This window comes from Pseudopodoces humilis, chromosome 2 (assembly GCF_049639895.1).
Source record: "Pseudopodoces humilis isolate 2021_Gansu_Grassland_sample_001 chromosome 2, ASM4963989v1, whole genome shotgun sequence".
Classification (NCBI taxonomy): Eukaryota; Metazoa; Chordata; class Aves; order Passeriformes; family Paridae; genus Pseudopodoces; species Pseudopodoces humilis.
In genome coordinates, this window is record NC_142201.1 from 28802985 (window position 1) to 28818383 (window position 15399).

Consider the following 15399-nt stretch of genomic DNA (forward strand, 5'->3'; position numbering starts at 1 on the left):
GAGAAACATCAGGGAACAATCCATACGTATGTCAACTCTAATGGGAACAGCATGTGGTCAACTGATCGTCTATCACAACACAGTCAGCAATTTTCAAATAAGCCATTGACACCTTATCTTGTTCTACAAACTCCAGCATTATATCACAGAAGAGACTAAGGTGTATTAGGTAGAATATGGGCATGTGCTGCCCTGTAATGACACAAATATTTTATATAGGTAATGTTAAAAACATTATTTATGATTTCACAAGGTCATTGCGATATTTGCCTTGCATGTTCTCTTCTAATTGTCCCAATAGTTAAAATGAAGTGAGTTAAAATAAAACAGTTTCCACATGGAAACACATATTGGATACCTGCAACATGGTGACCCAAGCAAATAAGGATTTGTACTCTGCATCTCCTAACTGCATGTGCAAAAATTGAGGTGGTTTATATGTGTGTGTCTGTGTGTCTGTGTGTCTGTCCAGCATGTCCACAGTGAACATGTGCATTTCAGAGCTGTCAAGAAATGATAAAATGTTCACATGCAACAGACTAATGAAGTATATAGGAATGAGTCTTTCTGTATGAATGTGTAGATAGGCACATAGATAGAAAATTTTGGCAAATTAAGTCCTCTTCCCTTGCTGATAACACATCTGCCAGTAAGTGTGCAGTCTGACAGACTTTTGCCCTTCTCTACATCAATATCTGATAGTTAGGCAGAAAAGAGGCAACATCATATTAGCATATCTATTTCTCTCTCTTTCCTCTACAGGTGCTAAATAATTAGTAGTGGTAGAATTATTCATTGCAAATAATATTCATTGTGAATTTAGCCAGTTTATTTTTTTTATTTTGCTTACAAATCATTCAAGAGGCAACACTGAGTTCTGCAAATATATTCATTACTCATAAGTATTCAACAAATAGGTGGACAAAGCTCTTTTGACCTAGAAAAGCACTGGTTCATAAATCAATTTCTTTAAAAAATTGCAATGAATGACTTGTCATCATAAGCAGATGGTGTAGTTTCTCTGTTCTTGTTCATAGACTTTATTTCAAAAAAAAAAATTCAGCTAGTGAAAAGTGCTAAGTAGCAAATAATCCACACCTGGTGTAAGTTTTCTGGCTCATAACCATTTATGAGACTTTGGAGATTAGCAAATAGAAATTACAGAGAAGGAAGAAACTTGTGAATATGCTAGTGAGTCTATTTTTTTTTTTTTTTTTTTTTTTGCAGGTATAGTTTAAGTCTAACCAAATGGATTTGGAGAATAGAAATTACGTTGTGACTGTATTTCTAGTACAGAGTCCCAGTCTGGAAAACAGCTGTATCACAAGCAGTAAATATAATGATAATCTAATAAAATAGCATAGGCAAAGCTTCACAGTAGGCCTGATTACAGATAACTGAGGAAATGATGGTTACTTAGAAAGGCATGTTCTTCTCATCATTCTGGATTGGAGTTGTATATTGAGCACCAAGGCTGAGAATTGAGAGCTTCTTCAAAAGTGCTGCAAGTTTCCCAGGAGTGTATGTGTATACAGGTATACATGTCACCTATCATTTTAATCTAGACAGAAATCTCAGTAGCTTTAAGCTGAAAGAAACTTTAGCAAAATAAAAGAAATTAAAATGTGCTTATAAGACAATTTTAAAACCGAGATTAGTGTTAGGCCTCTTACAAGTGAGGTATCCTTCAAGTCTTAAATAAAAGGAAATTTTTCTCTAATCCAGAGTTCCTAAGCAGATAGAAATGAAGGGCTGTATACCAAGGAAGACCATTTACAATGTCTTCTAATAAAAAAGGGAAGAATTGGATCTTAAAATATCAGCCAGTCACTCAGCACTATATTCATCCAGCACAGGAGGACAAATTATGACAAAGTCTATTGCATTTCAGCTTTCTGTCCTTATGCATTTTTTGAAGACTTCACACTCTCTCTTACATATGAAAAGAAGAAAATTCTGCTGATTTTTTTATCACTACAGATGAGGAGAAATTCTGCTCAGTTATGGACATCCTGCAGGTTAACCCCTGCCGAGTCTATTTGCTGAGTCTTGAGAAGGTTACTGGAGCAGAAATATCACCTACTCTTCCATACAGAGTGACTACATGGCTTGCAAAAGTTAACATTTCAAGATTACACAATATTGAGTTCAATGTGCAACTTTCCAACTATGTAAATTCCCTGAATTTTATGAAATTAATGTAATCAGGTGGTCTAATGTCAGCCAGGTTCCAAAGATAATTGCTTTTCTGAAAGGAAAAAAAAAATTACAATACTCAGCATTATGTTATTTATAATTTTCAGCTAGACCAGTTTTATTTTGAGTCCCTCTCTATTTTAATTTCTATTATAAACATTGTTAAATTACTTTTTCTTTAAAGTAACCTTAACTTTTGGTGAGTGCTTTGGTCTTTCTGCTTACGAGGAGCAACAGGGGAACAGAAACACTGCAGATTCTTTGGGCCCAGTAACATTATTATTTACCATATTGAGATATATATTATTACCCCAAAAAAACAACATGGAATTAGCTTGACACCTATTTCCAGCTGCAATGGAGATTGATACAAAAATCCCCACGAATGATGGAATGGATTCTAATAAACAAAAGGGTCTGAACATCAAAGTACAAATGTAACACTTTGGCCAGCATCCTTATGACAAAGTCAGGTTCAACAAGACAAGCCCTCATGATCCACATCATTTCACTGACTAAGACACCACCAAGAACTCAAGTGGTAAGAAGACAAAATTTTCCCTCTGAAATTCCTTTAGACAGAAGAGGAAGTTTCCCTTCCTATACAGGCAAAAATAATAAAATGAGACCAGTGTTTGCTTGTGGCCCTTGTTTGTCTTGGACAGCACAAATCCTGCACTGTCACTTAAGCTAGTAGCCAGTTCTTGCTATGGGGTTGAAAATGACTTCACCCTTGATGAGTGTACAAAAGAGTTTGCGTAATTCCTCATTTTTTTAAAGGAAGCAGGTGAGTAATCAGGCTGCAGTGTTGTACTCTAACTTGACCTCACTTAGGCCAAGATGGTCTTTTCTGCTCCTCCAATCATCTTCTCTTTGGACCAGGAATTTCCTCTCTTTTCCACATGGTGATAATGAAAATGGCTTATTTTCATGATCAGCCAGTCTTATTTTGGACTTAGTTTTACACAGTTTCAGGGAATGAGAATCTAAATGAGGGGAGGCTGTGAAGGTTGGGGCTGCCATTTTGAGCGGGAATTGCACTAGCTAAAACAGCTGCACCCTTGGGTTTTGAGCACTTATAAATGCCAGAATAGACTGAGAGACATATCAAGAATTTATTCGGTCCAGAAATTAGTTTCCAAGGGCTCAGGTTTTATAACTTGTAGTTCACTCCTAATGAAAGGATATAATTGTGTATAGGGTGACTGTTTTGGATAGAAATTAAGGAACCAGACAGGCAGCTGCAGGTTGAGGTTTTCAGACAAGAAGCAGGTTGAGACCAGAAGCCCATGCCAGCAGCAGCAGCATGACATTGGTTAATTAATTTCTCACTTTGGGACACTTCCATAGGCTTCATCCTGACACACAGCATGTTGTCAGGCCTACAGGGCTGAACCTCAAGAGCCTGTGTCTCTGGTTCAAGACATCTTGGTGGTGTTTCTCCTAAAGTAAGGAGCAGCAATGCCATCTCCAGCTGTGCTTAAGCTGTGTAAAGTTTAAGGACTGTCCAGCTTGTAATTGGAGCTCATTTCTATGTATTCAATGTAGTTTTTTCTTTCCAGTTCTTTGATCTCACCAGGTCCCATCAAATGTTCGACTTCAGATGGCACATTATGCCACTAGTCTCAGAACCCTGGAATAATTTTTCTCTTAAAACCTCCAAAAATTTCTGCCATAAAAATTGTTTTACTTTTGAGTATTTAATTACTGCAAAACTGGAGACAAGACTTATGTTTATTACACTGAGACAGGTTTTTGAATCAATTTCTGTTGAGCTGAGGCCAGAATTTTATTTTTTTTATCTATCCCTTGTGATTGCTTTACACAGTGAAGCTGTATATAGTCTTGATTTTATTTGAATGAGCTCAGCAATATTCTATTTTTCTGACTGCACTGTTGCATTCAGTCCTGTCCTGTATAGGGGGAGTTTCCTGTGTTCCACTCCTGAGCCAGTAGCCTGTTCTCTACACAGAAGCACTTTTAGTTGTTTGAAGTGTGGGAGTGTGACTGTAATTTGCTTTCTGCTTTAATAGATGTTTGTATCATTTAGTCAGTTAATAACTTCATGGCTGAATTATTTCTCAATTGTCCTCTATGCTTTTCTTTAATTTTTATTTGGTTATCCCTTACATACTTTTTACCTACATGTGAAATTACAGGGAAATAGCCATCTGGTTATTCTACAGAATGGCCCAACCCAGGCCAGTAATGTTCTATCATGACCAAAAAAACTTATGAAAATAGATCTGTTATTTATTTTAGACATCTTAAAAGACAGATTATCTTATTTGGGCTAAATTCATTGAGTTTATTAAATTAATATATAAATGTTGAGAGTGACACATCTCTAAAGCTTCCCAAATGTCTAAAATATCCATTCATTTGTATATCTGAGAAAGGATGAAAAGAAGATAATAGGAGTGGGAGCTATTTGATATTTTATTTAGAGAAACACAAATATTATGGGTCTCCTATGACAGGAAATACATATTTTAAAATGTCTAAAAAATATTTACAAAAACAATCTCAGCCTGAATTTCTTTCCTACTCACCTGAATAATTTGAAACAACTCCAGGATCTAGGCTGTTGATACTGGCAACACAAACAGTAGATTTTTAAGTATACATTGTGGTCTGACTTTTATTTTTTATTTCAAGTCCTGTAAAATAAACATGAAGATTATTTTTTAGTAGAAAGCAATGACCAACTATATTTTATTTCGCACAGAACTTCTGGAGACTCCACAGATAGACTGCAGCAGTGCACAGTGATACAGTGAATTATTCTGATACCAGAACCTTACACACAGGATATGTGTGCTTTCTTACACAATGAAAATACAGATGTGAAAGCCATGGCAGCAATTCATCATGTATTATTTCTTAGTAGGCCTTATCATATGTACAGGTAAATTTAGTGAATAAAAAAGCGTAAATGCTAGCAAAACCAACTGCCAGTACCTAGATCCTGAAAATGTCACACACTTATTACAATTTTTATTAAAAAAGGTTAAAAAAATTGAATATATCAAAAAAGGAAAATTAAATAAAATAGCAAGTACGAGAAAAAAAGAGTTGATTCCTTCAGACAGATAGCTGAAAAAAATCTCTTACAATGAGAAGTCAAGCAGCTCAACCTACTCAATTTGTCAAAAAGGCTGATAAGAAGGAATTGAACACTGTTTATAGAAAGACATTAGCAATACTGGGGCTGGTGAGGGGCTTTTCAGTCTAACTAATAGAGATATTAAATATATGTTAGTGAGAAGACGATATTAGCTTCAGTCTTGAAATAAGACTCAGCATCCTACTGGAGAAGGTAAACACTGGAATGGCTTAGTAGATGTAAGTAGAGCAGCCATTGCCCAGCATCTTTCAAATCAAATCTTTCAAAATCCTGGTGTTGGATAATGTTTCCACAAGAAAAGCAGCCAGAGTTTTCTGATGACATGGCTGTGTTTTCACCCTTCTCACATTTGGCACTTGTCAACAGACGTCTGTGATGCTCCTTCTTCATTCCCTTTTTATACAGAAGATTGGGAAGCTTTTCACTGTCATCAGGACATATTTGACTTCACCTTATGACACAAGCTACAAGGAAATCTCCTGCTGATAGGCACAAATAGTTATCCCCAAATGCTTGGAAGGACTTGTCAATTGACCAAATATATTCCTATCTGTATGTTTGCCAGGATAGCTGCACTTGGTGTAAGGAAATTATTTTTCTAAAAATCTGCATTAGCTGCCTTTATTTCTCTCTGCAGTACAGGATACTGAATTCCCAGGAAACTTTCTTCAGATTGTAATGTGGTTTGGGATTTTAAATATATATCTACATGTAAGCTAGTAGTTTCCTCTATGGCTTATGCCAATCCAGACTGCTCAGGAAGGCCAGAATGTAGCTGAGCTGACAAATGCTGGTAGATATCTCCTTCAGAGAGAACTAAATAGTTCCCTGGTCACCTTCAACTGTATGGGCTAAATCAAATTTCCCATAGAAAACTTTACTTGCTCACATGGAGAGAACAAAATTTATTTGCAAAATGACTGGTTTTTCCCCTCTTTTGGTAGGAATACATAAGCCTAATGCATTTTATCAAATGACATGGCAGGGCTCTGGACACTCATTTTCACCCGTTCTCTTCTGGATGCACAATTTCAGTGAAACTCAAGCTGTTGGCTTCAGTGAAGGAACAGCTACAATTCTGTGAAACTTAATGGTGTATAATACATAACAAAGAAGGCTAAATGGTCTCTTCCAGCTTTAGGTGTTAATATGGTTGTTCAACCCTGAAATGCAGGGTGGTGATACGCTCTTTTTGTCAGAGGGTATTGTGCCTTGAGAAGAAAGTGGAATTTAACAAAGTATTTATTTTTGCATTTGTTTCTTTAGAGATGCTGGCATTATGGCCCTGTCCAGAATATAACTAGACATGCCCTTTTCCTCTTCTAGAAATGAAAAGCTCCTTTATAGTGTAGCTTTCTCTAGAGGATTTATCAGCTCTGAAGCTTAGATTCAGTTTTTGAATCTTGTGCTTGTTGAAAATGTGCCCCAAGAAATTAATTGTCAGAGACAACCCCAGGGAGAACAAATGTTTCCAAAAGTACTTGATGATACTTATCATCTATATAAATTTTTATGTTTTCTAGCACAGCCCAAACACTCACAATTAACATTAATTATATCACCACTTGTAAAGTGACACCATTTCAGGGTGCAAAAGCTCATACAACCTATTTTACATTAAACTCTGAAGAATGAGATTTGTAAAACAAAATGGAAGTGGTTTTTTTGATTCCCCAGGTAACACAGCCATGATCTCAAAATCAGTACATGAGTCAGCTCTCAACTTGAGTGTTTCTGTAGAGGCTGTTAGCTTGGTTGGCACCACATTTTCTAACTCACAAGAACCATCTGACCAAAAGCTCCTGAACAGAGACATGTGCAGTCATCATGCCAAAATTGCACTCCTGAGTGTTTCCCACTAAATTCTGTGCCCTTTTCACCTGACCTACCTGATGACTAAGTATAAAATTAGTTCAAAAAATACCTATTTCTTCACTGGTGAATAATATGAAAAACAATAAATAATGACTGAATATCTTTAAAAGGAAGAAAAATAGTATAGAATTAAAAAAAGAGAGAGGAAGTAGTGAGATGGGAGAAAGGAATGGAAAAAAAAAGGAAAGGGAGACCATGGTGCTGTATCTTTCGGTGACTAATCAAGCAAAATTTTATTTGATAGGAAACCAGGGTGAGGTCACCTTTAGGTACAAGATATGCAACATAGTGCCAGGCAAGGACACCTGACATGCTCAGCCAATAATTTTAAATAAATGTAAAAATTGACCAAAGCACAATTAAGAATATTTTTTTTTTTTTTTTTCTTCCCTCTAAGGTATTTGCTTTACTAAATATCCTCAGTTACAGAGGAGAGGAAGCAAATAAATCAGTAGTGTCAAACAACTTTTTAGTGCTAAAAGTGGAATGAAGTCTGGAGCATGAATAAGAGTTTTGCTGTGACTTCAATCCCAGATTTTCAGATGCTAGTCAGGCCTCTTGATCCCAAGGAACTGAGGAGGGAATTTAAATATTAAAGTTTTATTACACAATTCTTGCAATACTATCTTTGTTCTGGATGAAACAAAGCTTATAAAAAAGATTCAATTGAACATTGTTTAAGAAATTTAATCTGACAGATCTTTTGAGGTTTGCATTTGGTTTGAGGTAAAAGTTTGAATAATAACAGAAAATGATTTCAGGTAGGTCTGTGCCTTCCCTGCTGTTTCTGTCAATGTGCTTCTGTATTATTTTTTTAAATAAGTCTGCTCTTGGTGTCTTGGCTAAGCAAAAGACACATACTATCAAGGAAAAGGGTGACACTATCTATACAGAAAGACCTATCAAATCCACATGTTGAACAACCAAGAAAATTATCTGTGTCATTTGTGGTTGTCATAGGACTACTTGTCACAAAAGCAGGTAGAGCAGTTTCAAAGTGCAGTTTCAGAGTTACACTGTCCCTTTTATTTCTGTAGGGGGTTCATTCAAAAAGACACACTCTGCAGGACCAAGTAGAAAGAGCTTCGATTAGGGCTGTACAGTATGTGACTAAAGGATTTGTTAACCTTAGCGCTTCAAAGCACACTTGAAAATAAGATTCAAATGGGCTCTTTCTTTTGTGGTTCTGTAGTGATAAACGAGTTCTCCATGCACCAATGCTCATGATTACTACTTCTCCAACATTGTAACTCTGGATGAACGTTAGATCAGTCTAAGTAATGTCCAGAACATTTCATCCATACTAAATAATGTATGTCATGGCAGGCCTCTCCATTTTGCTTAGGAAAGAGCTGCAAGTGTAGTCAGAGCTTTTCTGGGTTTATATCATCATATTCAGGTGCCCTACATAACATGCAGATATTTGCCAGTAAAGAAAGGAATGGAAGGAGAAATACAATGGGTAACTGGGTTTCTTTGTTGGCTTTTTTTCCCCTCTGTGTTTTTCTATGGGTTTTTGCCTTTTTTTTTAATCTAAATTTAGACTTTTTCTTTTTTTAAGGTTGATTCATAAAGTACATTTTATAACCTGTATGCTTGAATTTGTGCAATAAACTTACTTCCTAATGGTCAGTTTATGAATTAGTGGAATAATTCATGACATGCCCTGTGGGTAATACCACACACATGATTCATCCCAATATAGCAAGTAGAACTATTGAGATACTAAAAGATATTCTGGGTGTAACTAATTAACAAACTCTTTACTATTCACAGGAAAGTGAAATTTCCATTTTGCTCCTAGAGCCCATTGACTATATCATACTTAGGGTTCTTCTGCCTCTGAAAACAGTGCATCATTAGCAATGTTAACTGTAGTTATTCCTGTCTCTATCTCAGTATAAGAAAGGCTTCCTAAATTTTGTTCTTCCTCAATAACAAACAAGTTCCAATAAGGGTACCAGATCATCTCTCTCCTTCAAGGTTTTTGTGAGCCATCACTTTCTTGTCTGTAACTGATATCTGTTAGTCCTGGTAACTTATTGTCTGATTGAGACTTTTGTATCCTGGTGACTTGTTTTCCTCTTCAAGTCCTGATTAAGTCCAATAATACAAAGCGTAAAAATTTAGAGCTCTGCCTTTTTCTACTTGTTAGCGATACTGCTTTATCTATATCCCTTCGATAGCTTAGTTTAGTCAGTCTGGTTGTCTGGTTGTCTGTCTACCTATCCTATTCTACTCTCTTCTACAGACAAAGCTTTGTTCATGTCTTTTAAGCCAGCCACAGCTCTGCTAGTAATCTTCCCAGGAAAAGAATCTTTAGCTTTGTAGTAAACATATTGGCAGCATCTATGAAACATTTGCATTATTTTATATAAATATTAAATAAATCTTGCATGCATCTGAATAACATGAATTTATTTCACTTTATGTAAATGACATCAGTCTTCCTGCATTTGCAGCAATATTCAGAGGAAGCTGTAAAACAGAAATTTACAAGGAGTTAAGATAACAGCGGCTGAGCAATGAACAAGGCTCTATCTAGACCAAAATAGTTTATTTAGTTTTCCAAAAGCTACAGCCTTTAAGAAAGGGATTGGAATTTCTACTGAAGTAATTCAGGTGAATTAGGTTTGAGCACACTGGTATTTTTACCTAGTCTTGATCAACACACATGAGAAAAAGAGTAAGAAACAGACAGGGAAGAAGATAGATGTGATCAGAACACACTTCTCCCTTTCAGGATGGACGAACTGAGATTTTGGAACTATTTACAAAGGTATTACTAAGGCTCATAGTTCTGGGTCATTTGTGATTTTATCCTTATCATCTTGGAACCCTGAAACAAATATACTGTGTTGGGTTTTGCTTGTGTGTGGGTGTGTTTAAGACACTCCTTCAGCACTGCTGCAAATTCATACTGTCCCAGAGGAAGCCGTGACAGGTACTAAAACTGAGAGTGTTCTACTGTAACCAATGGTGCTGCTGAACAGAAGCCTGGAAATGAAAATAGAAATCCTAGGAAATGGACAGGATCTGCCATTTTACAGTGTAAGTCACATCATTTTGGGAGATAGAACCAGAGCTTTCTGGCAGCCACCCTGTGTGGACCTGATTTTTCTGACTCTGAGAGAGTTCCAGCCTGTCAGTGGCTGATCTGTTCCCAAGGGAAAGTCTCTTGAGATCATCTCTCGCTCAAGGACTATTTTTGTAAATAATTTCATTTTCTCAAATAAGTTCTGTACAGCTGTGGTTAGTGTGTTTTTCTGTTGTCCCACCAATGGGACAGAGAGGTGGTGTTTCCTTTACCAGTCATGTTAAACCCATAGCGTAATACCCTATAAAAAGCTGAAAAGTACAGGTAATAAAGCTTTTCTTGAGCATCTCATTCTGGCTGCTGTAATTGAATCAACACTTTGACTTCATGTCCAACAGCGACAACCCTGTGCATTAAACCACTCAATTCAGCAAACTGGAAAACTGTTGGTATTCCCTGTTTCCCTCAGAACTTCACTTTGATTCTCTGGGATAGTGCTGTATGGGAATATAATATATAAGCTTCCTCACTCTCAGTGCAATAGTTTGCCCTCACACTAAATCAGTTATACCAGCTGAGGGATAGCAAAAACTCTCTAACTCCTCGGCAGGCAGAAAAATCCATGCTTTGATTCAGTTTTGCTTTCAGTGATCTTTGCTCCCACCTGGTGCCTCTAATTGACAGCTTCTTTGAGGAAGATGGAGACAGAAATATTATTCTAGGCTTTAGCTTTAAATTATATTTTTAAGACCTCATGAGGAGTGATTTACTCAGAACTCTGATAAACCCTTTCAGCAGAAATGAGGGAAAGCATTGCAATAGAAACAGCCCCAGTTAGGCCCAGTCAGAAGAGCAATGCAAATAGGAGGATTATGCACAGGGGACTGGCATGCAGCCACTGACAGGGCAGAGCACAGCAGGCTTGCTCCATCCTCCACGCTGCACAACCTGTATTTAAAACACAATCAATTTTTGCCCCTCAGAAATGCCTGACAGGACAACTTTGCTGTCAGAGCTGTAAAGCTCTGGGGCCAAGCAGTGGGAGCAGGTCTAGGTCAAGTTAGATGAACCCTACTTATAGACCAGCACCACAGACTGGTGCTACACTGGTCTCTAACCCCTCCAGGATTCTGGATTCAGGATTCTGAAAACTTTGTTTCATAGGAAATTATTATATAATAATATAATAATTATATTTGTATTTGGTTCTTATGTAAGTTGTGACTTGAGTGAGATTTTGTCTGAATAAAGAGGAAAACATATTGACAAAATTTTAAGGGAGGGATCTGTGTGTGCAGGAGAGCAGGTCACCCTGGTCATTTATATGAGCAGAGAGCATGAGGCAGCCGTCCTGGTCACACACATGGTGAATAAAGAGCAGAAAAGTATGGACACATTCTGGGGTGCTCATGGGGAATTGGAGGAATGATGCAAAATTTGCAGAGATAGGCTCTTTTTCTGCCAAAGTTCAAAGGTACCATGAATATCTTTTTTTTATATCCACCCACTGCACCCTCTGTGCATTCAGCAAGAAGATGGAGGTTGAGCCTTAAAACAGGAGCAGCTAATCATATGTCTGTTCTCCAATGTTCCATCCAAGGTTAAAAACATTGCCTTACACCTGTTTTACTTTCCCTTCAATGCAACGCTGTAGAAAAAAAGGATTAAGCATTTGGCTGCTCCTATCAGGAATCTTTGGATAAAAATTACCCAGTAAGTCTCCATTCCAAGCACGAATATATATTCCTTTTAAACAACAAGATCCTGATCTCAAAGCATGATTTCCTAATAGATTTGGTTTGGTTTGCTGTCTTCCACTGGATTCTTTTCAATTTGGTCATTAAAGAACTGAGAACTCCTTTTGCCTATGTAAGCATTAAAAGCCACACATACTTTAAGTAAAATAGGGATGGATGAAGCATATTCCCAAAGTTTTCCCTCTTTGCTCTGCCTTGTTCCCATTGCTATCAGATCTGCAGGACTCTATGCATGGTTTTTATGAAACATTTTGGGATACTTCAAAAGTAAATTCTTAATAAAAATGTAAATTATTATTATTGTAAAAACATGTTGACACACTGTGCCATGTAGCATTCTCAGGAGCAGCATTCTTTCACACTGGGATTTGAAAAACAGCACAGAATTTAGCTTGAATCAAATGACATTATGTATTTAGTCATTTATCAAAGCCACTTGGTAGAAATTGGGGAAAACATTAGTTAATCTTATTCACGTGGGAGTTCCTCGTTATGCAGCAACACTCTTTCCAATTTCCTAGATCCCCTTTCTTCTCAAAGGCCTGGAATGCTTCAGCCTCCTATTGAGCTTAAAGCCAGATCATTTTAATACTACAGTGTATGAACCAGCCAACAGAGAATGCTTAAAGTTAGTGCAGGATATTCCAGGCATTGCAAGGCGCACCCAGGAAAAGTAAATAATGACCACAGCATGAGACATTTGCCTCAATGGGTCTGAATTTAGCTTCCCTCTGAGTCAGAGACTTAGCAAGGCTTTGGCCCATTAATTCGGCTGTTAAGTGATTTTGGTTGAGTTTTTTAAGAGTATTTTTCATCTTTGAAGCAACAAAAACACTTGGTCAAGTTGCTGAAGGAGTTTGGGCCAAATTTTTGGGAATATGTGGTACACAGGAAAGGTGACAATTTGGCAGCGTGCAAAAGAGGAGTTGATAAACTAGCCAATGGCAGTTCAGTAGGCCATCTATTATTAGGATAACCTGAAATATACAACAGCTGCCCAGCTGGATCCCACAGGGGTCCATGGGCCTTCTTTTTGCTTCAACAAGGTGACAAATTACAGCAATGGTTCATCCTTACAAAAAGTCTTTGGTTTATGCCCTTCTAGTGTCACAGATACCTTGCTCCATTTTCCTTCAGCAGAGTCTGGGTGAGACAGAATTTATCTCTCTGTTCAGAGAATCCCTCTTAAAGTAGCTTTCTTTTTTTTCCAGTGGCAACTTTGCATTATTCCATCTTCACCAGTACCAAGGAAATTCCTCACACCTGTAAATAGATTCATAATATTTTTCACTTCACTAGACACATGACACACCATACAGGGATTTATCTAGCAATGACACATCTTATTAGAGAGGTCGACTCTTGAACCAGCTCTTTTCCCATTTGTGATCACATAGCATCTCACTGAAACTGTGGCAATTGTGGTATTAAGCGAGTATTTAGAGTTTTCAGAGTGTTTTTAGTGATACTTGCCATCTGGAACAAGGTCAAGAGACAGCATCATGCAGTTCTTTGTCCCATTACAATAACTGAAGAGTGATTTGTAGACTAGAACTGCTCCATGTGCCACAGTTTTGAGAGTGATCTATTTTAAGAGTTCTGATAAAAAAAAAAAAAAAAAACCTCAAAAAACAAAAAAAAAAATTAAAAAATAAGCAAACCAACAAAACCAGACAATTAACAATCATTATTAAGTTAAACAGAGAACAGAAAATGGCAAAAAATTAAAAAGACATGGCCAGGCTACTAGAAACATTCTAATGGTGTTGGTAGATATGGTAGAAAGAAGGTCACTGCACACTTCTTAACAGGCAACCAGAAGCCAAGCAAGATACTGTTGGCCTCTAAAATTACTCTAACACATCACTAGGAATTGCACTGTATTTGCAATTTTTCTACTGCTTACACCTCTATGACAGAAAGACAATTTTCCCCTTAAAAGCAGTCACATTCCTCAGTAGAAAGAAGACAGTCTGCTACCTGAAGATATAATTAATTTGAGATTATTCGTTCAGATTACTAAGAGATGATAGTTTTAAAGTGAAGATGGCCTGCAAAGAAAGAACATGGCTTGTGTACCTGTTGTTTCATGTGTTCATGTGTGTTTAGGGATAAAATTAAACACAACAGCTAACGAGTGAACATGTTCTGCTTTCTCTGTCTCCGTTCCCCAGAGAACCCACCAAAGACGTAGAAACTTGATGTAAGGAATATTAGAACATCCATACCAGGTCAGAGCCAAGAATCCACAAATCCAATACCATGTCTCCAGAAAACGACACTATTATTTCAGAAGGAGGACAAGTTAGTATTTCAGTTCCTGGGGTTTCAGTGTGGGGTTAAAGCTGGACTCTGGGCTCAGTGTCAGCAGAGGAAGGTGCAGTTCAATGCAGCAAATGCGCAGCAGCTCCTGCAAAGAGCGATGGACAAGTATTTTTGGAAATGCAAGGGGAGGCCAGTGAGTTCACTGAGCAACTGGAGCAGAAGAGCATCACCATGCATATGGATTGTTTAAAGGATGCCTGGAGCATGCTTTCCAAGGCCTAGCAGTGCAGCAGAGCACCAACAGGAGGCCACATCCCAGCATCTTCTGGGAATTCTGCCTCTTTGCCAGCGTGGCTTACACTGGAAATAACAGGAAAGGACTTCCTTGGATGGAAAGACATAACCCATTTGAGCAGCTGGGAATGAAATTTGATTGAGGACATCTACATGGTGTTTCCAGTCTCAGATCTAGTGGGTCAATGCACCTTCACTGAACCCTTACAAAGAAAAGGAGCAGACAGGTGCAGAGGGAGGAGTGCCAGAACAGGGTGACCATCACAAAAGAGGTCCAAATGTTCTTCTAGACTGCAGCACTCAACTGTTTATCCATTTTCTAAAGTAAAAGTGATAGTTTTATATCTGCTAGTTTTAAGTGGATTTTAATTTTTGTCCATAAATTTAGGAACTTAGGTCTATGGAATGGAAGAAGTAGAAAGTTTTCAAAAGCAGAAATTTTAGTCTATTCTTTTAAAAATCTAGAGTTAAATGGGAACTAACAGGAGAAAGAGAAAAAACACAGATAATTTGGAACAGTCAAATACAGTTATATGGCACTTTTTTCCTAAAGATTTCAAAACCCTGTTCAAAGGAAGCAGTTATTATTGTTCCCACTGTACACATAGGCAAAATTAAGCCCAGAAATACAGATACTGACCAGAAGTCATGTAGGTATTGCATAATGGAAGTGGACATTTATTTCAAAACTCAGCAACTGGGATCTCTTAGCTTAATAATAAAGCTGCTAAACAAAAATCCCAATATCTCAAAACTTATGGTGATAGTGGTGAAGCCAGGAATGCTTCCCTGATCTGTCTGGGTCTACTTCAATGGAAAAGTCAAACAGACTCAGTCATTGTTTCATA

The 15399-nt window shown here is 37.4% G+C and overlaps 1 long non-coding RNA gene across 1 annotated transcript; it reads right to left on the bottom strand.

Annotated features, from left to right (window-relative positions):
- Positions 1-1655: 1655 nt before the first annotated feature.
- LOC106629160 (uncharacterized) lies at positions 1656-13235 on the bottom strand. The gene is made up of 3 exons (XR_001332324.1): positions 13110-13235; positions 4749-4856; positions 1656-2248 (listed from the first exon to the last, which is right to left on the bottom strand). It is a non-coding gene; the product is annotated as an uncharacterized LOC106629160 (long non-coding RNA).
- Positions 13236-15399: the final 2164 nt, after the last annotated feature.